At 44.9% G+C, this 27,640-nt stretch overlaps 1 protein-coding gene across 5 annotated transcripts in view; it reads right to left on the reverse strand.

Annotated features, from left to right (window-relative positions):
• The window catches only part of KIAA1549L (KIAA1549 like), a 667,839-nt gene that overhangs the window by 303,125 nt on the left and 337,074 nt on the right, over window positions 1–27,640 (reverse strand). The window lies entirely within an intron of this gene.

The following is a 27,640-nucleotide window of genomic DNA, read 5'->3' on the forward strand; positions in this document are numbered from 1 at the left end:
CGCACTTAGAGCTTGTCTAGCCCCTGGCTGCCTGACCTCAACAAGAAGAATGTCTGCCAGGCTGACCTTTGTTCAGCCTGACAGACAGTCTTCTTGCTGGGAAAAGGGTGAGGGTGTGTGGCCCCTCAGTCTATATAGACGGGCTACAGCTGTTAAGCACCCTGCTGCAAGACTGAACATTTCAAAGAGATATGAAGGAGTGACCTCTAAATTATCCACTATGTGGGAATATAAGAGCAAACGACCCTTTGATTTTGCTTGCAGTAAGCAGAAAGAAAGGCAGGAAGTAGAATCAGCAGGTGCTTTGTGCCAAATTCAATTTAAGTCTTTACCCCAGGCTATGCTAATTTACCTCTAGTAAAGTTGGGCTGTAACTGCTAAGGGGTAAATACCTTGAATGAAGAAGGAGGAGAAAACGCAGCAATAAAATTCACGCTACCAGTATTGTTCAGAAGGGGGGGGCAGTGAAAACGTACTTTTACTGTGATTGCATTTCTGCATTTGTTCCCTTATTGCCAGGTACAGGATAACATTTTGTCCCAAAATAGTGTAGTTTAACTGCAACATAGGATCCTTGAAAGTGTCTTCCAATCGGAAACTCCCATAACTAGCTTCATCAACATGACATGATGTCTATGCATGGCCAGGAAAAAGTTAAGAAATGGTACAGGAGAATTTTACCATGCATACCTCAGTCCCTGTACAAAGATAATAGGTTTTTGCCTTCCTTGTATTCTCTGCATGTTAGTAAATTGGAATACCACTTCATGGTAATTCCAGCACAGCATTAGCGACATGTTTACATAATGAAGGCCAGAACTTCCATGAGATACTGTGGTAAGTAGGGAAGGTACTGCTGGAAAAGGCACTTCGATGAAATACAGGCTCTCATCAGAAATATTAAATTAATTCTACCTGCTAAGGTTGGCTTCGAGGCAGTGGTCTGCATAAAAGAAGACAGGTATGCATTTGCTCTTAACTTTGTAATTATCACCTATCGGGGAGGAAATTAAATATGTAATCTGATTAATTAATTTTGAGCCTGCGTTTCTGAATGAATTTCTTTGCAGTACAGCATTAAAAAAATCGGGGTATTTGTTAAATAATACATATGTATATCCATATAAATTCATGTGCATGCACTTCAGAAGATATCATGCTTAGATATATCACAGTAACATGAGGCCTGGAGCTCCAAAGGGCTTCCTACCTGACCTAGACTGGACAAGCTTCAACAGCTATTCTGAACCCCCTTAGAGGTCACTTTGCTTGTCCTTACTTCATGATAGTTCTTTAACTGGTTGTGCAAGTTGCTTACACAGCCCTTCTGGTCTGCCCATATCTAGCTGTTTATAATTGGCATGGTGCCGATCTTGCACATCCCTGTTAGCCATATTTGGCTTGATGCCTTATTCTAGTTCTGCTGACATGGTATTTCTTAAATGCATATAGCACCCAGAAACCAGTCATTCAGGGAAGAAATAGTCTGAGAGCCCCTAAGGCAGGAGACCTGGCTTCTTCCTTGCTAATTAGCAATGATGCTTGAATTTGGTACCAATAAAATACATTTCGCTCTGTTTCTGAGCAAACCTGCTATGTCTGGTGAGTTTCATTAATTTGCTCCTGGGAGGGTGCCAGTATTTCCCCATCAGTATTACTCTAAGCTAGCTCTGTGAGTTCATAGCTTTCTGCTGAGGTCTGTGTGTGCAGGCTGAAAGTGGCTTATTTAAATAATGCCAGGCCAGATCCTGCATCATCATAGGTTGAGACAGCTGACTGGAAACACATGTGCTTGTCAGGTGGGGCTGTCCAAGCATTGTAAGACTTTGTGGTTACAAAACTACAGATAGCAGTTGGCAGCATGATAAAACTGAGAGTTAAACAGTGTATATTAGGATTGCAAGCACGACCAAAGAAAACACTTATATGTTACTTAATCATGACTTTGAGACTATTGTTATCCAGAAGATGTATTCAATCAATCAATCAAGTAGTATTTGTATAGCACTGCTTGTCACCCGCGAGGTTATCCAGGCGCTTGCTGCCCGGCTCGTTTGAAAAGCCAGGTCTTGAGCTCCTTCCTAAAGTCAGTGAGGGAGTCTGCCGCATGGAAATGGAGGGTGTTCCGGGCTTTAGCGTCGAGGTGGAAGAAGGATCTTCCTGTGTTGCAGCAGTGGCGTATGCAGGGGATCTCTGCAAGGGCGAGGTGTGTGGAGATGAGGTTCGTGGGTGGTCGGTGGAAGTGCAGGCGGTGGTTCATGTAGGTGGGTCCTTGGTCTTGTAGGGCTTTGTAGCCGTGTGTCAGGAGTGCGAAGTGGCATCTCTTCTGAACTGAAAGCCAGTGGAGGTCCTTCAGGCGCTGGGTGTTGTGGGTTATCTTGGGCAGGTTGAGAATCAGTCTGGCAGCTGCATTCTGGATTGTCTATGCATGTGATTGGAGGTGTTACCTACACTGAGTGCCTTGCCATAGTCTAGTTGGCTGGTGATGAGGGCCTACATTACCGTCTTCCCAGTGCTGATGGGTAGCCACTTGAAAATCTTGCGGAGATTACAGAGCATGTGGAAGGAGGCTGTGGAGAGACCGCTGACTTGGCGTTTCATTCATAGTTCGCTGTCGAGGATGATGCCGAGGTTGCGGGTGCGGTGTTTTGGAATGGGAGTGGGTCCGAGTTCTAAAGGCCCCAGTAGTCATCCTAGAGGGTAGTGTGTTTGCCAAAGACAAGGACTTTCGTCTTGTCCGTGTTGAGCTTGAGGAAGTTTTTCCTCATCCAGGCGGAGATGCTTTTTATGCAATTATGGAAGTTAGTCTTCGTGTATTGCCGCACACCGAGTGCAGACAGGGGGCCCTGTATTTGACCTTTGGTGTAAAGATAAGAGCCAGTGGAATTCAAAGGTCAGTGGTGCTCATACACCCCAAACTGGGCAATGATCTGGAAAGTTGAAGAGAAATATGTAGAAGCTTAGAGCACAATGAAGAGGCTTGGATTATACTTAAATATGTGGATCCCTGCTCTATAGTGGAACATACGCATGTAAGCTTCATCTGAGATGTTTGAACAGTTGACAAAGTTTGCACTGTTTTGTGCTACCTATATGTTTGTTTATAATAAAATGCCCAACAAAAATATTTTTAAAGCCTTGATAAATACATTTGAGTATTTACAGTATCTACTAACTGAAACTCTAATGCATAAAAAATAAGTTGTTTATTTTATTAATTTGAAATATGATCAAAGTAGACATTTTGTTCATAGCTTAGGCATTTGCCATTACCATAGCTATTTTATGCACCCTGGGGCTGGTTGAAAAGTCCCCAGTAAATGACTGCACATGCTGTCCGTAAATGTTCATGAAATGAACATAAGAGCGTATTATGTATAAATTCTATGGCTGGGCTCAGAGAGGGAGAAGCATGGTATTAATAATCAAAGGTACGTCGTTCCCATGTTGATTCTGTCCCAGGTCTATTTTATCAGTGAAAGGTGGTTGATCTTCTGAACAGATGCTCGAGGCTCTTCAAGCCAACAGTACTTGTCTCTCATGCCAGGCAGCCAATATATATTTGCAACTAAAACAGGTAACGTATATTTTTTTAGGTCTTGCCTAAAGAGACCTTTTCTGTCTCAACAGCCTCGTGTTTTCCAAAAATATTTTATTAAAAATACAAATATATATATATATATACACTTTGAGAAAGGCTGATGGCAGCCAAAATGGACCAGTGTATCATAGAGTAAAGCAATAAAATACATTTCGCTCTGTTTCTGAGCAAACCTGCTATGTCTGGTGAGTTTCATTAATTTGCTCCTGGGAGGGTGCCAGTATTTCCCCATCAGTATTACTCTAAGCTAGCTCTGTGAGTTCATAGCTTTCTGCTGAGGTCTGTGTGTGCAGGCTGAAAGTGGCTTATTTAAATAATGCCAGGCCAGATCCTGCATCATCATAGGTTGAGACAGCTGACTGGAAACACATGTGCTTGTCAGGTGGGGCTGTCCAAGCATTGTAAGACTTTGTGGTTACAAAACTACAGATAGCAGTTGGCAGCATGATAAAACTGAGAGTTAAACAGTGTATATTAGGATTGCAAGCACGACCAAAGAAAACACTTATATGTTACTTAATCATGACTTTGAGAGTATTGTTATCCAGAAGATGTATTCAATCAATCAATCAAGTAGTATTTGTATGGCACTGCTTGTCACCCACGAGGTTATCCAGGCGCTTGCTGGCCGGCTCGTTTGAAAAGCCAGGTCTTGAGCTCCTTCCTAAAGTCAATGAGGGAGTGGGCCGCATGGAAATGGAGGGTGTTCCGGGCTTTAGCGTCGAGGTGGAAGAAGGATCTTCCTGTGTTGCAGCAGTGGCGTATGCAGGGGATCTCTGCAAGGGCGAGGTGTGTGGAGATGAGGTTCGTGGTTGGTCGGTGGAAGTGCAGGCGGTGGTTCATGTAGGTGGGTCCTTGGTCTTGTAGGGCTTTGTAGCCGTGTGTCAGGAGTTCGAAGTGGCATCTCTTCTGAACTGAAAGCCAGTGGAGGTCCTTCAGGTGCTGGGTGTTGTGGGTTATCTTGGGCAGGTTGAGAATCAGTCTGGCAGCTGCATTCTGGATTGTCTATGCATGTGATTGGAGGTGTTACCTACACTGAGTGCCTTGCCATAGTCTAGTTGGCTGGTGATGAGGGCCTACATTACCGTCTTCCCAGTGCTGATGGGTAGCCACTTGAAAATCTTGCGGAGATTACAGAGCGTGTGGAAGGAGGCTGAGGAGAGACCGCTGACTTGGCGTTTCATTCATAGTTCGCTGTTGAGGATGATGCCGAGGTTGCGGGTGCGGTGTTTTGGAATGGGAGTGGGTCCGAGTTCTAAAGGACCCAGTAGTCATCCTAGAGGGTAGTGTGTTTGCCTCGAGCATCTGTTCAGAAGATCAACCACGTTTCACTGATAAAATGGACCAGTGTATCATAGAGTAAAGCAGAGTAGACTGCACAGTGGCATACAGTATAGTCCAGTATTTTTTGGTGGACTGGAGGGGTAAAGACAGGAGTAAAGTGTCAGGGAGACGCATACAGTGTAGTAGAATGCTGTGGAGTGGAGCTGCTTAGAGTACAGAAGTGTGTAAAACAAGGGAGTTGCATAGAGTGGATTGTTCTATAGTGATGAGTGAGGTAATATCTCGTACAGTGGAGCAGAGTTGAGTGGAGTGGTGTAACGTAGTTTTGAGTAAAGTACAATAGAGTGTATTGGTGTGTCATAGAGTAGAGTGACATGTAGTGGATTGTACTGGTATAGTGTAAGTAGTAAACTGTTATAAACTGGAGTAGGGTCTTGTACATTAGAGTGGAGTGCTGTGTCCTATAGAAAGGTGTTGTGTAGTGTAATAGAGTGTTGTACATTGGAGTGTACGAACACAGAGTTGACTATAGTGTTGAACGGTGGCGTGTACTGAGATAGAGTAGAATAGAATGTTGTAGAGTGCCATGAAGTGTGATAGACTTTTCTTGAGTGGATTTATATAGAGTGGGGGAGAGTGTCATACAATGGAGCAGTGTAGAGCAGAGTGGTGTACACTGTAGTGACGTAGAGTGGATTACCGTAAGCGGAGTAGCATACAGAGGAATAGCATACAGTGGAATACTGAACATTGAAGTGTGGAGGCGTGAGGTGGCATAGAGTGGACTGGCATAGAACGGAGTAGTGTACAGTTGTGTGGCATACAGTGGAATAGGGTACAGTGGATTAGCGTAGAGTGGGGTGGCATACATTGAAGTTGCATAATGTGGAGTCGAGGAAACTGTTATAAATTGGAGTGGCATCTCATATAGTAGAGTGGAGTGTTGTGCCGTACAGTATTGGAAACTGTCATAGAGTGAAGTAGAGTGTTGTACAATAAAGTGTATGGGCAAAGAGTTGAGTGCAAATTTGGACAGTGGAGTGTGCACGGATAGAGTTGAGTAGAGTCTAGTAGGGTGGCATAAAGTGTACTAGTGTTCTGTAGAGTGGAGTTATATAGAGTGGAGGAGAGTATACTGGAGTGGCATAGAGTGGAGTAGCATAGAGTATAGTGGCATAAAGTGGAATAGCATAGAATGGAGTAGTATAGACTGGAGTGGCATAGAGTATAATTGCATACAGTGTAGTAGCGTACAGTGGAGTGGCATAAAGTGTAAAATCCTATAGTGTAGTAACATACAGTGGAGTGGTGTATCTGGGGGTGAGGCAGAGTGTAATAGCGTATAGTGAAGTGGCGTGCAGTGGAGTAGTGTAGACTGGAGTACTGTGCAGTGGAGTGGGGTAGAGTGAAATAGCATACAGTGGAGTGGCATAGATTGGAGTGGCATCCAATGGGCAAGCGTATAATTGAGTGGCATAGAGTGGAGTGGTGTACACTGGAGTGGCATAGAATGGAGTAGCATGCAGTGGAGTGGTGTACAGTGGAATAGCACAGAGTGGAGTGGCATACAGTGGAATGGCGTAGAGTGGAATAGCATATACTGGAGTGGCGTATAGCGGTGTGGCATACAGAAGAGAGGTGTACACTTAAGATGCATAGAGTGGAGTTACATACAGTGTAATAGCTCGGAGTAGACTAGTGTAGAGTGGTGTTGTGTACAGTGTAATAGCGTAGAGTGGAGTGGCATAGAGCAAAGTATTACAGTGGAGTCGCATAGAGTCTAATAGTGTATAGTGGAGTAGCATATAGTGGAGTGGCATACAATGGAGTGGTATAGACTGGAGTGGCATACAGTGGCATGGGGTAGAGTGTAATGGAATACAGTGGAGTGGCGTACATTGGAGTGGCGTCCAATCAAATAGCATAGAATGAAGCGGCATAGAGTGGAGTGCCATAAACTGGAGTGAAGTAGAGTGGAGTAGCGTACAGTGGAAAAGTGTACTGTGGAGTGTTGAAGAGTGGAGTGGCATACACTGGCATTGCACACAGTGTAATAGCGCAGAGTGGAGTGGCCTAGAGTGCTGTCTCATATAGTGGAGAGAAGTAGAGAGGCGTGGCCTTGAGTGGAATAGCATATAGTGGCGGTGGCTACAGTGGCGTGACATATGGATAGATGTTTGCGAAATTTAGCAGCAATGTAGATTATGGTGTGCAGAGTAACGCAAAGCAATGAATTGCGCTGCCTTACATTTCTCCAGATTTACCAATCATCGCAGGACCATGCATGGTGGCCTTGCATTGCGTTGCAAATCTGACGCCAGCGTGCCACAATCAAATAATACAGCTAGGCCTTTGTTATATTTTGTGCCATGGCATAACATGATTACTTTGCAGTATACCGTGGTACATGGTAATGACAAACCAGTACATAATTGGGTAATGGCTGTTTTTAGAGAACGAAAAGACAGCCATATTTTCTTTACTACCCTGTGGCTGTGTTCAGTGTTAGGGCCTTAGATATAGGTAAGAAGTAGGTCCCTACCTAATACCACTTTATTAAAGTAGTTGTAGGTAGGAAAATGTATTTATACTTTTTATATATTTTTAATTAAAGTTTATGGCCATGCACCCTGGAAGTTTCACAAAGGTTTATGAAATTCCATAAAAGTACAGCGGTGACAGATATCACTAAGTTTAAATGCCTTATAACTTAAAACTACTTATGCTACTAAACTGCAATGTCCAAAAAGCTTAATCTATGCACCATAATGTATAATCCTGCCAACTTTCATGTAAAACCATTTGCCCGTTTTCGCGCTATGTCAAATACGATAGTCTATGGAGTATGCATTGGTGGAAAAATGCGTTTTGGGACCTCCTTTTATCTTTGCAACTTCGTAACGATTCATCACAAAAATCTAAACCATATCTCAATGGAGAAAATGCTATAGGTCTGGAAAAAGTTTGTGGTGATTCTCCAAATGGGTGGAAACGTATTAGGGGGATAATATCAGAGGAATTCCTATCTTTAGGAGTACTAACTATAACTACAGAGTGGCAATCAGATTTAATATGATTTTTTTCTTTATATCTATTGTATTTGTTTATTGGTTTACATAATCATGTGAATGTGTCCTTTAGTTGTTCATGTAGTAATTCTGACATTTTACATATTCAGTCTAGTTTATTTTTCGGGCTTAGTAGGATTGTGCTACATATATAGTCCAAAGTGAATGAAAGGCAATCATTCTTAGTGTTATAAAAATTGTGATTATTACTTTTTTTCCTAATGGCCAATTATCATGTCCTCCATATAGTAGTTTGAGAAGCTCATGTCTAGGGCCATTTTTCATTTGTTGCACGGGGGTGCATAACAAAGATCACTTTTGTTTGGCTTGTTGGGCCAGTTTTATTTTGTGAGATAGAGAAGGTGCAAAGATAGGTTACCGAGATTCAGATGTGTTCTATTCATTACGTATTTGTTTGTAGGTTTCTATTAGCATTTGACCATAAATGAATGTTTCAGTTGTACGTGTAGTAAATCTTAAACTTTACATATGCAGTCTAGTTTATTTTTTGGGCTTCCTTGCTACTTTTAAAGTATTGTGCTACAAGATATCACAAAAATGTTGGCCCTTATCACTCCATAACCACTTCATAACATCACTTGCAATAGCAAGCAGAATCATCTACATAGTCTAATTAACATTGCTGTGAAATTTCATTACATTGTGTTCAGCCGTTTTGCTGCTACATGAAATACAAAGTCTATGTAAAATGCATATGGATTTCAAGTGTGTTTTGGGATCCCACTTTTGTTGTTGCACCACCATGACAAAACACCACAGAACTTTCAATCCTCCGACAATGTAACGGGTGCAACAGGTCTACAAAGTTTCGCGGGGATTCATCAAATGAATGCAAAGTTATTCAGGGACAAAAATCCAAGAAATCCTTATCTCTGATAACCCTAACTATAAATACAGAGTGGTGTGTGTGTGTGTGTGTGTGTGTGTGTGTGTGTGTGTGTGTGTGTGTGTGTGTGTGTGTGTGTGTGTGTGTGTGTGTGTGTGTGTGTGTGTGTGTGTGTGTGTGTGTGTGTGTGTGTGTGTGTGTGTGTGTGTGTGTGTGTGTGTGTGTGTGTGTGTGTGTGTGTGTGTGTGTGTGTGTGTGTGTGTGTGTGTGTGTGTGTGTGTGTGTATGCGTGCGTGTGTGTGTGTGTGTTTGTGTGTGTGCATATACATATATACAACCCATTCGTATATTGTACAGACAGGCAGAGACACAGAATAGTTAAGCAAGAAAATGCCCACTTTCTAAAAGTGCCATTTTCAAACATGAGATTTAAAAACCAACTTACACAAAATATGTATTTTTAAATTGTGAGTTCAGAGGCCCCAAACTCCAAATCTCTATCTGCTCCCAATGGGAAATTACACTTGAAAGATATTTCAAGGCAATCCCCATGTTACCCTTTGGGAAAGATAGTCCTTGCAATAGTGAAAAATGAAATCAGCAGTATTTTACCAGTAGGACATGTAAAACACACCAGTACAAGTCCAACCATGTAAATACACTGCACCCTGCCCACGTGGCTGCCTTGGGCCTACCTTAGAGGTGACTTACATTTAGTAACAGGAAGGTTTTGGCCTGGCAAGTGGGTGCACTTGCCGGGCCGAAATGACAGTTTAAAACTGCACTCACGGACACTGCAGTGGTAGGTCTGAGACATGTTTGTAGGGCTACTCATATGGGTAGCACAATCAGTCCTGCAAGCTTACTAGTAGCATTTGATTTACAGGCCCTGGGCACACACAGTGAACTTTACTAGAGACTTACACGTAAATCAAATATGCCAATCATGGATAACCCATCACAATCACAATTTACACAGGGAGCACTTGCACTTTAGCACTGGTCAGCATAGTTCTAAAACCAGCAAAAACTAAATGCAGCACACAGTCAAAAACAGGAGGCCAGAAGTAAAAAAACACGGGAAAAACATGCTAAAGATGCTATGTCTAACACATGTCCCCCAATTGAAAGTGGGGAGAACTACTCAATCTCATGGGAGATCTCTTCACTAAGGCGGAAGAACCAGGACAGACCATCAGCATTGGCGTGTTCTGAGCCAGGGTGGTGTTCCACCATAAAGACTATTCCCTGTAGGGAATTTGACACCTCAACAGTTTTGGGTTCTCACCTCTCATCTGTATTAAGCATCTGAGGAGGGAGTGGTCTGTCTGAACCCGGAAGTGAGTCCCAAACAAGTAGGGTCTTAGCTTCTTCAGCACCCAGACCACAGCAAAAGCTTCCCTTTGAATTGCGTTCCAACTCTGTTCCCGGGGAAGTAACCACCTACTAATGAAGGCTAAAGGTTGATCCAGGCCCTCTTCATTCAGCTGTGAAAGAATGGCTCCCAGATCATGATTTGAGGCATCAGTCTGCACCACAAACTCCTTGGAGAAGTCGGGAGCTTTGAGCATGGGTGGCGTGCAAATTTTATTTATGTATTTAAAGAATTTGTAGAGTGCCTAGTTACTCCAAGGAGTGTCCCCACACTACACAGTAGCACCATGTCATTGTCAGGTAGAGTCAGAAATGGTTAAGGGCCACCAGTTCTAATAACTCTGCCTAAAGAGCTATGTCTTAAGGATTTTACGGAACCTCACCTCTGAAGGTCCGAGTGTCAGGTTCAAAGACATTGAGTTCCAGAGCTTGGCTGCCTGTAGACCAAAGGAGCTGCCCCCCAGTCGAATTCTGTGCACTCCTGCGATCACAGTCAGAGCTGCTTCATGGGACCTAAGATGTCTGGAGGGGATATAGGCTTTAATCAAGGGATACAGGTAGCTTGGACCCCTCCGATTCAGTATTTTATGCGTAAAACAGAGTGCTTTGAAAGAGACTCTGTGCTTGATGGGGAGCCAGTGTAGTTCAGCAAGACCTGGACTAATGGCGAGCCATTTCAGAATTCTTAGTAGCATCCGGGCTGCCACATTTTGTACTCTTTGAAGCATTCCCAGCCTGCCTTTGGAGACCCCCAGATAGAGCACATTACAGTAGTCAAGCTGGGACACCAAAAGAGCTTGTATTACCGTCTTTTTAGCTGAGTCCAGTATGAGCCCTAGAATCTTCCTCAACAGCCTCTACACTCCAAAACAAGAGCCCACAGTGGCCTTGATCTTACTCTCAAATGATAACTGTGCATCAAAAATGATGCCCAGATTTTTCACTTTGGGTTTAGGGATCGGAGTGGGGCCCAGTTCACAAGGCCTCCATGCGGAGGACCAAATTGAAGGCTGTTTCTCGAACACCATGGCCTCTGTCTTGTCTGCATTCAATTTCAGACCACGAAAATTAAATCTTGTCTGGTCAACCAGACAAGATTTAAAGTTCGCTGTGGCACTGCCATCATCTTGTGCCAATGTGATGATTAGCTGATGGCTTTCTTCAGGGTGTCAAAGTTGTCAGGCATGCCTCAGTCCAGATCACCTGACATGGCTGCTTCCTTGAAGTCAGCTCTCTCAAGGGTCAACAATGGCACCATGCCCCTTGACGAATCTGTGGTAGTACCCGGTGAGGTCTAACAAAGCTCTCACCTCTGTGTGGGTCATTGGGGTAGCCAAGCCAGAATGGTGTCAATCTTGGGTAGTAGGGGGCACTTCCTCCCTGGTGTCTGAGGTACACCAAAAACCCCTGCCCTATCTAGCAGTTACTGGCCTTGATAGTGAGGCCTGCACTTGGCAGGGCCTTCAACTTCTCCTAAAGATAGTACAAATGGTCCTCCCAGCTGAAGACTGCAATGTCGTCAAAAAAGGCGGCAGTGAAGTTCTCCAACCTAGCTGGGACCCGATTGACCAATCTCTGGAATCTGGAAGGTGTGTTCTTCAACCCAAAAGGCATGACCTGAAACTGGTAGTGCCGTTCTGGTGTTGAGAATGCTGATCTCTCTTGTGCCCCTCGGTCAAGGCAATCTGCCAGTACCCATACGTTAAATCAAGCGCACTGAGGAACTTGGCTCCCAGACGCTAAACGAGTTCATCATCTCGGGGGATGGGGTGTGCGTCAGTCTTTGTGACAACATTGAGCCTATGGTAATCCACGCAGAATCGCAGATCAGGAGTGCCACCAGGCAGGGCAGCCTTTGGAACCAAGACCACTGGGCTGGACCAAGGACTGCTGTAGGGCTCAATCACACCTAAGGTTAGGATCTTGGAAACCTCTTTTAAAAACTGCTAGCCTTCACTCTTTCAGTCAGCCTGTAAATCTTGTGCTTCACAGGTGGACTATCCCCAGTATCGATGTCCTGAGGGCACCAATGGTGACTCCTGGCATGAGTGAAAACAGAGTTGCAAACTGCCCCAGCAACTGGTGACAGTCACTCCGTTGCTATAGGGTCATTTTAGGGGAGAGGATCACACCCTCCACTGACCCATCCTGCTCCTGGGCAGACAGGAGGTCGGGGAGAGGTTCACTCTCCTCTTCCACCCGATCATCAGTAGCCAAGAGCAAGGTCAACTCAGACCTCTCGAAGTGGGGTTTGAGGCTGTTCACGTGAAGGGTCCCTAAGGGTACTCTAGGAGTCTGCAAGTCTATCAGGTAGGTGACATCACTCTTGCACTCCTTCACCTCAAATGGGCCAGACCACTTGTCTTGTAGAGCGCAAGGCTCTACTGGCTCCATCACCCACACCTTTTGACCAAGCTGAAACTCAACAAGAGTGTTCTTTTGGTTGTGCCAAGGTTTCACTTCCTCCTGGCTAGCTTCTAGATTCTCTTGGGGGAGTGTCCTGTAGCGTGCTGTCTGGGTCCAGAAGGCCAGCATGTACTGACTACATCCTAGGAGCTTGCTCCCAGCCCTCACTTACCAAACTGAGAGGTCCTCTCACAGGGTGCCCATACAGAAGCTCAAACGGGCTGAAGCCAACTTCCTTCTGCCGGACCTCCCTGTAGGGGAATAGAAGGCATGGTAAGAGGACGTCTGACTTACTCCTCATGGGTTCCAACAGGCCGTAATCATGTCTTTGAGGGTGCAGTTAAACCTTTCAACCAACCCATTGCTCTGGGGGTGGTAAGGGGTAATGAATTTGTAGTTCACACAACACTCCTTCTACATGGCCTTCATGTACAGCGAATTGAAGCTGATACCGCGGTCAGAGATACCACCTCCTTGGGGAAACCAATGCAGGTAAAGATTCCCATCAGTGCCCAGGCCATGAAGGGCGACATCGCTGTCCTCATAGATATAGCTTCCCGGTCCCAGGTGGCATGGTACACCAAGACCTGTATGAACCTGTTTCCCATGTCTGCCTTTGGATCCAGAGAACTCAAATTGCCAATGCCTACACACTTGAAAGGGGTGCTAATGACAGGGAATGGTTGCAGGGGAACCTTACATCTCCCCCCACTCCTGCCACTCTCTTGGCAAATCTGGCAGGACCTACAGAACCCATCTGAGGTTTTACTCATTTGGCCAGTAAAAATGAGTGACAAGCCTGTCAAATGTATTGCTCTGTCCCTAATTACCTGCCAGAGGGACATCATGAGCCAAATCCAGTCGGAAGGCTCTTAAGCACTGGGGTACTACCAGCACACGGGCTGCCCAGGCACAGCAACTTTAATCTCACTATTCAGCCGACCATTCTCCTAATAGATCCAGTTAGATCTAGACTCTTTGCCAGCTGCTTAGTCCTCGACCTACTGACAAAGACCCACAAGAGTACAGTACTCTTTCTGCACTGCACAGAATTCCTCCCTGGAGGGACCGCCTTCCTGCTGCTAATGGGTCAGCTCAGGAGTCTCCCCAGTTTGGCCACTTCTGCCCCTGTAGGTTCTGGGCCATGCCCCTCAGGTTCAGCCCCTTTCCAGACAGTGTGCATTTCTGGAGTGGATTTCCCACACCCCTTGTCCCTCCTCTTCTTGGCAGACACCTGGGTCACTGTTTCAGACTCCAGGTCCTTCTGATCATCCCGGGCTGCCATGGACTATGTGGTCAGGCATGCCCACTCAGGCAATCCCAACTTCTCCAAGTGGGACCTGTATTCCACATCCCTCCAGGCGGTGTGTTCCAGGTCATTACCCAGCCAACTATCAACAGGCATGGATGGGCTCACAGCTACCCTCAACGAACCTGAGACCCCCCTAACCCCCCACTCAAAGGGAACCTGCACCACCTTACAATAGCTCTCACTGTTGTCTACTGCAAATATTTCATTAAACACTCCAGGGACAACTTGCTCTTCTGACACCAGGTGACAGCTGACAGTAGTCACACTGGCTCCTGTGTCTCTCCGAGCCTCTACCCTTTATCCATTAATGGTCACCCACTGCCTGCATTTTGCAGTGTTATCAGGTGTAAGGTTTCGCTGGACCATATCACTGTTCCCTAGTGAGACAATGGTCATCTCAGCTGATTCCCCACACCCACCTGGGAACAACTCCTCCCCAAGTACTATACTGGCCATTCCCAGTGACTGCCCACTGGTGGGGGCCTGTGCCCGCTTGGGACATTTGGGACTCTCTATAAAAAGCCCTTCCTTTCTACAGTCAAAGCACTTAAGAAGTCCTTTCCTCCTTTCCCTCCAGGCTTTCCTGGCAGGACCCAACACTTATTTTTCTCAACAAGGGGCTGGGAATCCTTGCCTTGGGAACTATTTTGGGACCCATTAGAGAAATCCCTGTTTTTATCTTTGTATGCCTCCGTCTTGTTCTGCTGGGGTCCCTGTCCACCTTTGGCTGAGTCTCCCATATACAACCTCTTGTGGACCCTGGTAGTCATCCATTGGTCCGCCTCCTGAGCAAGCTTACTGGGGTCAGTAAGCATGCTGTTCATCAAGTGCTGGTGCAGCTCTGGAAAACACAGACTATGCAAGTGCTCTCACACAATCAAATCATACAGCCCCTGGTAATCTGTTACCTCACTGCCCTTCACCCAACCATCCAGTGTTCTGCAAAAGGAATCTACATATTCAAGCCATGTCTGGGAATCAAGTTTCTTGCACTCCCTAAACGTCTCCCTGTACTTATCTGGGGTAAGAATATACCTGGTGGTGAGGGCATCCTTCATGGCAGTATAGGTGAGTTCATGTGATTTCCCTAAGGCTAGCAAGGAGACCCTCCCCTCTACTGTTAAGGAGTTCCACAATTCTGGCCCAAATCTCTCTCAAGGACCCCATTCATGTGGAAAGCTGCCTCAAAGCCACCTCTGGATATAATCTTCCTTAGTATACTCTTTGCCTACATTCTTAGGAATGTACACCTTTCTCTCTGACTGCACTGAAGTAACACTGCCACCATCTGTGCTGGACTTGGCCTGCAAATCCAGCTCCTTCAATCTCAGCTTTCTCTCCTCTCCAGCCCTTTTGTCTTTTTATGCCTCTCTGTTGAGTTTGGAGTTCCAACTAGAGCTTCCTCTCATGCTCCATCTTGAACTTTTCCAGCTCCATCTGATGCTTCCTAGTCTCCCACCTGCCCCTGAGCTACCCTGGGGACAGACCTCTTGAAGACACACTGCTGCTTGTCTAGGAAGGTGTCCTCCTCCCAGGCGGTTCCTGATTCACAAAGTTACCATGCAGGCTCTACTCCTCCAAATCCACATTATCATTCCCACCCTCTGTGTGCCCACCAGCCTCCTTTGCTGTCAACCAGGCCCCCAGCACCTTTTGAAGATCCTTCTTCTTAGTGATGCCTCTCATAGGACATTTGAACTCCTTGTAGAACTTTTTGAGCTGAGGTACCATATAGGCCTGCAACCTCTCTAGCTCAAACACCAAACCTGCAGCTTCAGCTGATGGCTCATAAGCCTCAGAAATGATTGTGGATCAAAGTCAAAAGTTGAAAAGAAGAGAAAAGTCTAAAACTGTATGTGGTTGTGTAATGGTCTGCGATATAGAAGTAGTGTATACCAATCACTGCATGCAAAGTACAAACACAAGTCCTTGCACTAGCTAAATTTGGACAGTGAATTATGACATGATTTTACAAAACTTGTTCATAAATGTATTGATTCATGCATAAATTAGCTTTGAATTCTGGTCCAATACGCTGTAGCATTCTGTACCTTTTTTTCACCCGTTTTACTTGCTCCATTTAATATGTTTTCACGAGCACAAAGTGTTCACCTCCACAGGAGTGGACATAAAGATAGTTCTCATAAATGCCCTATGTGAATTTCCAAAGTCGTACACGTAGACGTTTGGTCTAAGTTTAGAGAAAACGTCTAAGTTTATCTTAGTGAATCGGGCCCCATGTACCTGTACTGAACAGAATGTGTGGTAGTACTTCTGTCTCTCCAGTATCCTACTACTGCCGATGTGATTTCATGCGCTGAAATGATCAATGAGAGGTCCCGTCCATCCATCCCTAGCGCTGTCAACACCCCACAAGTCTGACCTATTAACAGAGCCGTGGGCTTGTGCTAGACCTAAAATAGCACCAGACAAATCGCCTTGCCTCTCCCTGGTGCATTTCTCCACTAATGTGTTGAAAAGTGAGCAGTGATCAATTGCTGAACACACAAAACGGAAAATGGCCTCGTAGAAATCAATAATATTCCCCACAGTAGCCCGCCTTTTTCAGGAGCCATTTTGTTTATAGTTTTCATTGCATATCTAGCACTGCAGGTATGCTAGATCCATGGAACAACCTAGTATCCTCAAATGAACATCCAATCTGAGTCATTTATTACAATATGCTCATTTCATTAGTACCCTGTTTGCCTTTACTCTTAGGCAATATTTAAACAATGATTTATAAGCTTCAGAAACTGGTGCAGACACCTCAAGAATGTCTCATGTTCCGGAGAACTCAAAGGGGCCGTTAAGTAGGACTGTCAGCTTTTCTGAATCGCCTGGCAGTCAGGCCTCAGCTTCTACAGACTGCTGCACTATTAATGACGACTCGTGTCAAATACATCCAGGCATTTTGTTGACATTGGTTCTACCACTGTTTTCCTCCGGGGTATGTTTTTTCTCCAAATCACGTTGAATCCCTCTAACCTACGTGGTGCAGTGAATCAGTGGCCCGGAGGGTGCTCGGTCTACTTTAATGCTTTTTCAAGTTGTCTTTTTTCAAAGAAAACTGGTTTAGTTTCTCTTTTACATTTGACATGCCCGCGATTTATGTACCTTCCAAGTTTAGAAAAGCGAGATGCTTGCCCTTGAGCAGAAAACATACAGGCATGAAAAACGACTGACAACACGAATATTATAAATACTCTAAATGAAATATGCACAAATTGTACATTCATCCTTTTGAAATGTCTCTTCAAACTATATATAGTGTAGTCCCTGAACAACGGGTAAAGGCACATTCAGTTCTACTGGTAACTTCTCTAGCAAAAGAATGATAGAGTCAATCAAGATGGATAAACAAGCATTGGCAACGTCAATAGGTCTTGCTTTCTTGACAATGAAATGTCAAAGCTAATAGCTCTGGATTTTTATTATGGGGCGTTGTGAAATGGGTGGGCAACTTTGTGGGTATTTTTTCCAGGAGTCCTAGACACGAGAAACCATAATAAAGCAACCTCTTGGTGTGTGGTGTATTTCTGCATAACTAAACTGCCCAGCGGTATCACCCAGCCAGAGCAGAGAATGGGGCATGCTGGGCAGCTGACTGGCTGATCAGGTATGAAACAAATGCAGAGTAGCAAGTCGAGACATGTCACTGCCACTGCACTTATGTTAAATGTTCAGTGCTACCCTCAGACCCCCTGCAAAGAACCGTCACTGAGCGCAGGCATTTCTGTTGAGTCATGAGTAGGGCCTTTCATCGGGAAACAGCATCCGACGTTATCAAAGAGAGAGTTGTTCTGGGTCTAGTGGCTTCGCGGATGGCTGCGTTCACGCCAGGTGGTTGGCCACGGGTTCGAAGCCCAGTACACTCTCTCAGCCTTAATCCTTCAGAACAGAAGAACAGCAAACATCCGTTGCATCACACTCAGCAAACATCGTATGTTCTTATTAGCTCATTTATTGCTTTAATGAGACGTATTAAAGGTCCAACAATAGCAATCGATACGAACTCCAAGGAAGTCTTGCCTAACTGTATAAATCATAAACAACATCCCACATTTTCTGGGGTAATGATGCCAAGAGATAAATGACTCCCTTTTGAGGATGAGGAATGCTGTCTGTTCAAACGGAGTGTCTTTGAACAATGGAGTAATTGCTTACTTTAATTACAAAAAGAAATTATTTATTGATGCGGGTTCCTGACGTTCGGCCTATTTAGTTCTCTTATGCGCCACTTCATAGAAAGACGTGCAATTGGAGGGGATGGAAGGGACCAGAGGGCCACCTCTAGGGATTGGTCACACAGACCATCGACAGGGCGCCACCTGCTGGGTGCTGCGAGATAATTTAGTGCGTTTGGTTCCCTTGGCGGGCAGGATGTTCCCGAGAAAAGAGGCAAAACATTTGAAATTCCGTGTGCAAATACTGCACCTACGCGTTATGCCTCTTTTCGATAGCCAAACCGCGGGGGAGAGAGTATTACTTCTCATCTCTGATTGGATGTATTGAAGGCACCTTCTCAAATCCCACACGTCAAGAACTAGCACCTGATTCAGTGTGGGATTAAGAAACTGGGGGCGGGTCTCTCAAGGGGGCGTTGCCGATGTAATTAGGGCGTGGCTCAAAACACATAAGCTACAACTCTGTGCTTAGCATAGTGTGCTGCACGACTAGTTATTTGCTGCTTCTGTCATTGCCTCCAGACTTGTATTACAAGTAATATTACACCTACAACAAGCCAGGTCTATTGGCTTTGCCAAAGGTTTTTAGTTGCATAAGATAAATAAGCAACAACCATGGCTTTGTCGTATAGAATATTGAAAATGCTTCCGTTCTGAAATGATGAGACTGTGAAAGAACTATAACGAGTCTTGTTGAAGTGACATCAAAGGCAGTGAAGGGTGGCTCTGCTAGAGTTTTTTAAAAAAAATCATCATGAGGGTGAGGGCAAAACTGAAGCGCCCTATAGGGACTCGTCTCAGCATCTGCTTATTAGAACTGCAGGTGCTGAGCACCGGCAGGACCCGGCCCACTTAAAGCCCCGCTTTTATCATAAAAGTTGTATGTATTCATGAACTTACCAAGCTGCATTCTCTTTTACTCCAACATACACCCCGGCATCATTCTCATTCACCCTGCTGCTCGCCCCTGTTTATTCTCACTCATCCCGCTCAACACCACAGCTTCCTTTTCATTCACCCTGCGTCACTCTTCTTCACTCGGTGTCACTCTCCTTCACTCTGTGTCACTCTCCTTCACCCTGTCATGTACCACAACATCACCCAGCCCGCCAAATATCACAGCATTACTGTCTTTCACCATGGCATACACCAGCGACATTCAATCAGCATCGGCCCAAAAACCTCTGGTAAACAAAATCTCCTCAGAAGGTTCTCTGCTGCCACCTCAGCCGATGAGCCTTTAAAGGAGGATAAATGAATATCAAATTGCAATTGGAAATCAAATGTTCCAAGTCAATGACACTTGAATACAGTTTGTGCAGCTTTTTGTCCAATTACTCATGTTGGGTAGAATTGCAAGTCCTCAGAGGTGAGATTACCGGAAGAACCCAGGGGTGCAATGGGGTTGCTAGTCACTTCCTGTACCCCTTAGAACACAACAGAAGCGGCTGTAGAAATGTGCAAGGGTTCTTTCTTTAATCCTCAGCGCGCGCGCACTCATTTTGAGCTGAAGGTGAGCTTGGCGCTGCTCGAGGTCGTATTCTGAATCAATGTAATACGACGACGGTCCCTGGCATCAATCGCGTTCCCTCCCTCCTTACATCTTTCTGCCCAACACAACGCTACCAGGCCTGCTGGAACTCCGTCCACAAGTGCCCAAAAGCCTTAAACGGTTCAACCTGACCTTTCTAATGGTAGCAGCCTCCATATAAGTGATCGTAACATAACATAGCACAACTCCCACCTGTTTTCTGTATTTATTTTTACTTTGTAGAATTTACCGTTTTATTCACAAAACAGTAAAAAAAAAACATATTGGTATTCTGGTATCTAAACTCCATAAACATTTAAAGCGTAGGAGGTACCGGCCTGGTCCCTCTGCAGACCTCTGCCCCCACCCCTCAGTTTATATTCTCTGAGGTAACACTGATCTCCCATTAACACTGCTCCACTGGAATTACAGCGGTATCAGTAACTCCAGGGGGCGAAATTAAAAAGGATTGTTAGGGAAACTCCGAGGGTCCCACTAACAAGCATTTGCAATGCAATAGGTCTCGCACTTGCGAGAGTTTGAGTTCTTGGCATTGTAAATGATAATGCCTTTTTTTATGTGTTTTAAAAGCCTGCAATGAGTGCATAAACACACACTTTGCTTTGTAGTTATAGTAGTAGTTGCTTAAGAGAAGCAAGGTGGTTAGAAACTGTCTGTTTTACTGGCGGCTGCGCATTTTGTAAGCAAGGACTATAAGTACAAAGTGCATATTTATATGTGATTGCAGGTTTTTATAAACATAAATAAAAGTTCTTGGTATTTAGAATGCCAATAGGTCAATGTCTCACAAATGCGAGACCTATTGCATTGGAAATGTTTTTTGTGTGTTGTAGGCATTAGGTATTTTGAGATTAACATATGCAGTACAATTGTTGGCTTTAATGCAGAATGGAGTGTGAAAGGCTGTAAGGATAGGGAAATAGGGAGCAATGTAGCGGCATAAAGCATAGACAGTAGCTGCGTATAGCAACATTGGGTTTGATGAGCTTTAGAAAGGGCCGTGATGGAGGGAGAAAAGGAGAGAGCGTGCCGTGAGCAGGAAAAGCAAACACCAGTGCGCAAGAGTACGTGAGACTAACATGAAGCCATTTACTACGTGCAACCTGGTATCAAGTTTCCCCAGGAGTCAATAAACTAATATTGCCCACCTAAAAAATATATTTAAAAAAAAAAACCACCACAACAAAATGGTAAATTACATTTTAATTGTATTTTCTGTGTTCAAAATATTTTATTGAATTTTTATTCAAATACAACTAATTATAGTTCACGCTCGGGCCTGTGGCTTAATAGGTCTTCTATTCTGAAGGGCGTGTATGGGGTTTAAACCGGTGTGCGCGGCTGAGAGGGCGCCTCGTGTGATCGCCACACGGGCTGAGTGCAGGCGGTATGTGTTGTGAGTGCGCTGCTGGCGGGCATGGTGCCGCTAGAGGAGGGGGAGGGGTGATTGCCACCACAGCCTTTTGCCGCCAGCCCTGTCTCCCGGCGGGAGAGGAGCTGCTGCTGCACAAGGGGCCCCGCCGCCGATGGTCATGTGACCCTTCAACGGAACCGGATGGGAGCGGAGCAGTAGCACCGGCAGTAGCCGCCGCCCGCAGTTAGCCGCGAGCACCGGAGCTACGGCAGTATGGAGACCGGAGGGGCGACACGGCGATTACCCTACGCCCCCCAGGTAAGAAGCGCACGATCCCTGGGGGTGAGGCGGCGGCAGGTGCCGCGGCCCCGGTAACGAGACACCACCCCTCCCGACGCCTTGTCGTCCGGTGGTGGTATAGGGGCATCGCTACCTTTTGCGGGGAGCGTCCGGAACCTGTGGTAAGGGGAAGTGGGGGCTGTTGAGAGATTTTGCCCCCCCGACGCCTTGTCGTCCGGTGGTGGTATAGGGGCCTCGCTACCTGGTGCGGGGAGCGTCTGAAACCTGTGGTAAGGGGAAGTGGGGGCTGTTGAGAGATTTTGGGACAATATTTGAGATGAGGGGGGGGGTCCTCAACTTTCACAGGGCCTCGGACCAGGCAGAAACCGGTTAATAGGTGTGTAATTGTTGACGGAGGGCGTGTAGTCTTGTGGTTAGAGTAGACAGGCATATCCGAAAGTGAAAATGCATGCTGGCTTGCGAGGGAAGGGGGACAGGAGATGTGCACGCCGCATGGCTGTAGGCGCGTTCACAAACTCAAATCCGCCAAAAGCCTGCGCGTGCACATCTCCTGTCCCCCTTCCGAGGCAAGTCAGCAACAATAGATCTCGCTTGCGACAGCAGCGCTTCGCGCTGCGTTCGCAGGCGAGACCTAAAAAACCGAAAGTGCTCGAAGAATCGTTAATTCAGTGTTCAATGACATTAGTGAATCCTCATTTCTCTCAGCATGAAAAGAAAACAAGTGCGCAAAGTTACTGCAGACTTTGTACTTCTGACGGGGTAATTAACTCCTGTTACCAGCCCCGTTGGAATTACCAGGGGCCTCTTTATGAAGTCCAAAGTGTTGTTGCATGGATCACCTGGCGGAACCCCTGCAGCTGAAACGGGTCATCCTTGTCAGGCAACCTTGTGTTCTTTCTCTTTTTTTTTTTGTAAAACCTGCTTGGTTAAGAAGGAATCACATCTTCACGATCCATAGAGCCTATTTTTCACCACAGAGGCTAACTAAATTTGCAGCAGATCTTCCTGTGTGCTGTGCTAGATGCGGTGAAGAAGCGGCATCAGACGTCCACATGTTTCTGACTTGCCCTCTTCTATCGAGCTTTTGGTACCAAGTGGGGAAAGTTTTGTCTAGCTCTTTAGGGATATCTATTACCCTTGACTTTCCTCTGATTTTCTTTGGATTAATACCCAATCTGGCTGGTCCACCCAAGCATCTGCTATTTTATGCCATCTTAATAGCAAGAAGAGAGATTTGTATTAAATGGAAAGACCCCAAGCCTCCGGAATTTTTAGACTGGCAGGCTTCTCTCTTAAGGATATCCAGGATGGACCTTATAAGACCAGGAAGTAAGAAGAAGCAGGAATTCTGGAAACTTATGAAGTGGTGACGGGGTTTTTTTTTTTTTTTTGATTTTGTTTTTGGTTTTTTTTCCCCCCTGTCCAATGATTTCATTGCCCTTCCTGCCTAGACAGATTTCCTCTTTCCCAAATACAGGGGATGGATGAGTTGCTATTGCCTCTCTGGCCTAGCAATTGGGTCCCTCAGTGGATATCGCCCTCGGCTAGTGTTTGAGAAGGAGATGCACCGGTAAGCTTGTCTGTTGATAAAGTTTACAAATCCAGTGCACTGAGGCGGTGTTACTCTTCTCTTCTCGCTCTAATGCCTGGGTGGCTCCAAATGGGCTGAATATGAGGACAAAAAAAAACCTTGTGTTGTTTCTCAAACCTCCCGCCGCAGGTTTGCCTCAGAACTTTCAAGTATTTAATTGTTCAGCCTCAGTGGCAGTAGCACCCAACACGGTACTGAAGTGTTCTGAGAATTTAGTTCTAAATTATTTTATCAATAGCAGCTAATGCCTGAAAGGACGTTTTTCAATTCAGTGGAAGCTCCTATCAGAGGTGTATCTTGTTTGTTTCTACAGAACTCATTTAGGCCGATGTTACATCACCCACAGGGCGCTCCTGAGCTGAGCTAAGCAGACACAATTCGCAAATGGTCAAGCGGAGCTTCCAATGGAGAAAGGGCATGCAATTGAATTTTTGGGTGTTAACAAGCACTTTATAATACTCAAAATAGGGCCATCGCCATGTTCACCCTAAAGAGATATCACAGATATCTAGAAATGCCTGACTCTGAAGGTAAACCCAGTGTGGAGGGTCGGGCCCGCCCTCTCCATGCGCAGTCAGGCACTTGTTGTGGGTGTCTGTACAGCTGCTGCTCTGCATCCAATCATAGTTTTGAGGGATTAGCATGTTTAAGGTATGAGGAGGAAGCTAGAGCTAGGCACAGGCTAAGTCTTACTAAACCATGCGACGAGACAGACAATGAAATTTGGCTACAACTGATGGTACTGATCAGGCCAGTGCTGGCGGAGCACACGGTGAGTAGACCACCTTTACCCCATGTGCCCTTTCCACGCAGACACAACCTTGGTAGGGGTGGGAGGCCCAGCAGGGGCTTGTCAGTGAGGGTGTGTTGGTACTTGAACAAGGGAGCTTGTTTTAGGCCGAATTACATTGAATGGAAATAAAATATACAACAATACATTAAACACATGAAAACAATTATAACAATCAGAATTATACACCAGTCAAACTTTTTGGGGAAAGTTCATGCATGCAGCAATCCTAATTCATATGATTCATAAAGATCCGTTTGTAAAGTATTGTGTTGAAACAGAAAGTGTTTTCTCAATTTCAGACGTTCATGACATTGAAAAAAATAGAAACAAATGAAATAAGTGATTAAATAAATAACAAGGACCAATAAATCAAGTTTGGTTCCTTAATCTGTTTAAATATATAACAGCATTGAATGTGGTAGCTAAGTTTCTTGTTGTGTAACTTTAACTAGGCCCTATCTAGCCACTTATCAATTGGGCCAACCCCTTCTTTTCTTCAACTTTCTAGAAGTGGCATATTCAGAATTGCAATTTAAAATCCGACTTCATCATAAGTTTGAATTTTAAATTGTGGTTCCAGAGACACCAGACTTGAAGGGGTTATCTCTTCCCAACTAAAAATTACATTTATTAATGTAATAAGAAAACCCCAATGTTATCTTATGGGAGAGATAGGCCCTGCAGTAGTAAAAAAAACTAATTTGAGAGTTTTTCATCAACAGGACAGGTAAAACTTAAAAGTACGTCTCGCTATTTAAATACACTACACCCTGCCCTCTAAGTTGTCCTGGACCTATCTTAGGTGTGATATATAAAAGGAAAGGTTTGGGACTGGCAAAGGGTTTATTTTGTGAGATCAATATGGCAATGTAAACTGCACACACAGGCTCTGCAATTGCAGGCCTGAGACATGGTTAAAGGGCTACTTAAGTGGGTGGCACAAAGTGCTCAGAGTTCTAAAGCCAACAAAAACAAATGCAGCACAAAGTAGGAGGACAGCTAAATGTTTGGGGATGACCCTGCAGAAATGGCCATTTCCAACAAGCACCATGAAGTGCACAGTGTTAATAGTGATTATTTGGTTAAACTGGACAGTATTAAAGTAAAAATAAAATCAGGCTAACCAAGATTTGGGGTACTGCCAGTTGCTCAGACATAATTATTGAGGAACATAGATTTTGTAGGAAACTTCTCTGTGTTCCCATTACTTCCCCACATTTTATATGCCATAGGGAATTGGGTTTGCATTTTATAGGGGATTTTATCCGTGCTCGCCCAGCCCTTTTTTGGCTGTCGATCTGGAAAAACCCCGCTGCCAAACTGACTAGGGACATCATTGAGGATTGCCTCCGCTGCGACAGGGGTATGACTATTCCCTGGCTATCAGGAGTGCATAGCATTTTTCGCAGCGTGAACTCTGAAGACATTTTTCTTAAACCCTCTACCACTAAGCACCCCACTAAATGTGAATTTAAAAAAGTACTTTATAAGTTATTTGATGTCGAAAGGGTAGCAAGGGAGTCCTTGAAATCTAGTGTTTCTGGTTATTTAGCCTGCAATTTTATAATACATCCCACACCCAGATATTTAACTCTGCCGTTGAGTCATTGGGAGCGAGGCCTTATATTTCGCCTTAGGGCAGGCACCATTAAGCATGCACTTAGCTTCCCTCTATGGAATTTTAATGACCAATGTGTTGTGCCATGCCCTTGTGATTCCCAGAGCAGGCAAACAACTCTACATTTTTTATTCTTCTGTAAATTTTATATGAAGTATATTAAATGGTTTTTAACTCCGTATTTTAAAAAAACAAAACCTATTAGCCTGGAACTTGCATTTTCAATGATTTTGGCCTTGGACGATGATGAACTTGTTTTTCGTGTGAGCTCTTTTTTAAAAACTGCGGTTCGTGCCCGGTCTAGTATGTCTTAAAGTTTAGATGGACTATTTCTCATGTGCAAATAGCATTTTATTTTATTGTACGATTTTATAATTGTCTTTTTGTACTTTTATGGATTCTCAACGATCCGAATAAAGTTTCATTGATTGATTGATTGATTGGTTTATGGGTCAGATACAGGAATCAAGTTCGTCCCGGTGGAGAGTTTAGCTTCTACTCAGTCCAGTTCCATGCTAGAGCCTCAGTCAGAGATTCGTGTTGGCAGAGCCTGTGAGGAGTTCTTGTCGATGCAAAGAATTGGTTGCCAGTTGAAGTTTGTCGGCAAGAAGCTCACTGTTGGAGCAAAGAGCAGGTCTCCGGTCAGAGCTCATGGTGGCGGGAGACAGGAGTGGTCGTGCCTGGTGCGAAGAGCAGGTGCTTCATGTCGGTGAGAGACTAGGGTGGTTGTTGCTGATGTGAAGAGCATAGAACCTCTAGATTTTGACCTTGCGCCCAGTTCTTGCAGTGCTAAGGTAGGAGGAGTATACTTTGACACCAGCCAAGTGTGTACTGCTTGGGGAGGTACCTCTAGGGGTTTAGCACTCACTCCAGCAGAAGCCAGCGACAGGGTCCAGTTGGTGCTGGTCAACTGGGCCATTTCAGAGAAGGACCCTGGAAGCTTGTTGTATCCTTGTAGCACAAACAGGAAGTAATACAACTGACCCTTGGAGTAATTTCTGGGATCCTGGGCCAGGCAACAGGTCCAGACTTCATTTTTCAAACAGCAGAGCAGTCCTTCTTCTGAATCTTCACAAGTCTAGGAGTGTTCTTTTTCAAGGGTCGGAGGTTGACACTTTTATACCCCGTGTCTTTTTGTGAGTGGAGGGCAATCCCTGGCCTACTAGAAGGCTAGTTCTGGCTAGTTATTCCTGTGGTTTGGGTCCAACCTGGCTAGGTAGGCAAAGTGGTAGTCCCAGTGTCAGGTTCCTTTGAGTGTACTGTAGTCAGGTTCCTTTGAAGTGTAATCAGGGCAGGACACAACTCCTCACTAGCCATACTGTCAGTAAGGCCCACTCCCTCTAAATCCAGGCCCCTTTTGTACCTTGCTGAAAGAAATACACATCACACCACAGGAGAGCCATTAGCAATCATGTGACTCTGGAGGCTGGCAGAAAAGCACATTTGGTTTAGGCAGTAAGTGACTTTCTTAAAGTGGCATTTTCAGAATAGCAATTTAAAATCTGACATTGCGTCAAAAAGTATTTGAAATTACAATTTAAATGAGTGGAAGAAGTATTCTCTATCTGCTCCCAAACTGAAGTTATCACTTCTTAAGTGTAATCACTTTTTAAGCGTAATAAGGTAACCCAGAATTAGTGTATGGCCTTGCTACAGTGAATAACAACTTTATGAATTAATGTTTCACTGTCAGGACATGTCCTACTTTTCAAATACCATGCACCCTACCCTACAAGCATTTAGGGACTACCTTAGAGGTGGCATATATATAGTATAAAAGACGGCTTAGGCCTGGCAAATGGTTTATCATGCCAGGTCGAAATGATACTTTTAAAACTGGCCTCACAGCCTGCGGTGGCAGAGCTGTAGACTGTTTTACAAACCTACTTTAGTGAGTGGCACAATGACTGTTGCAGCCCAATAGTAGCATTTCATTTACAGACCCTATGTACTTGTAGTACCATATGCTAGGGACATATACATAAGTTACATCATTTTAGCATGTTTAGAAGGGAGAGGGCAAGCACTTTACCACTGGTTAGCGGGAGTAAAAGTGTGTAGAGTCATAAAGCCAACAAAACCGGGTTCAGCAAATGAAGGTAAAAAGCCAGGTGACCCTGCAGAAAGGGTCAAGCCCTACAGGGCTTATGTGCTGATGCTGATACAATCCTTCAGACAGCAGCTGAGATTAGATGAGGAAAGCATGTTGGGGTGTGTCATCGAGTTGGGGTGTCAGCGCCAACTGCAGACTTCACTATGACAGATGCACGAGAAGGGGCCTCAGCCAAATATTATATTGAGTCCCTGAGGGAAGAATGACCTGGGGCAGGTACCTGGTGAGAGCTTTTGAAGA

Source organism: Triturus cristatus, chromosome 3_2, assembly GCF_964204655.1.
Source record: "Triturus cristatus chromosome 3_2, aTriCri1.1, whole genome shotgun sequence".
Taxonomy (NCBI): Eukaryota; Metazoa; Chordata; class Amphibia; order Caudata; family Salamandridae; genus Triturus; species Triturus cristatus.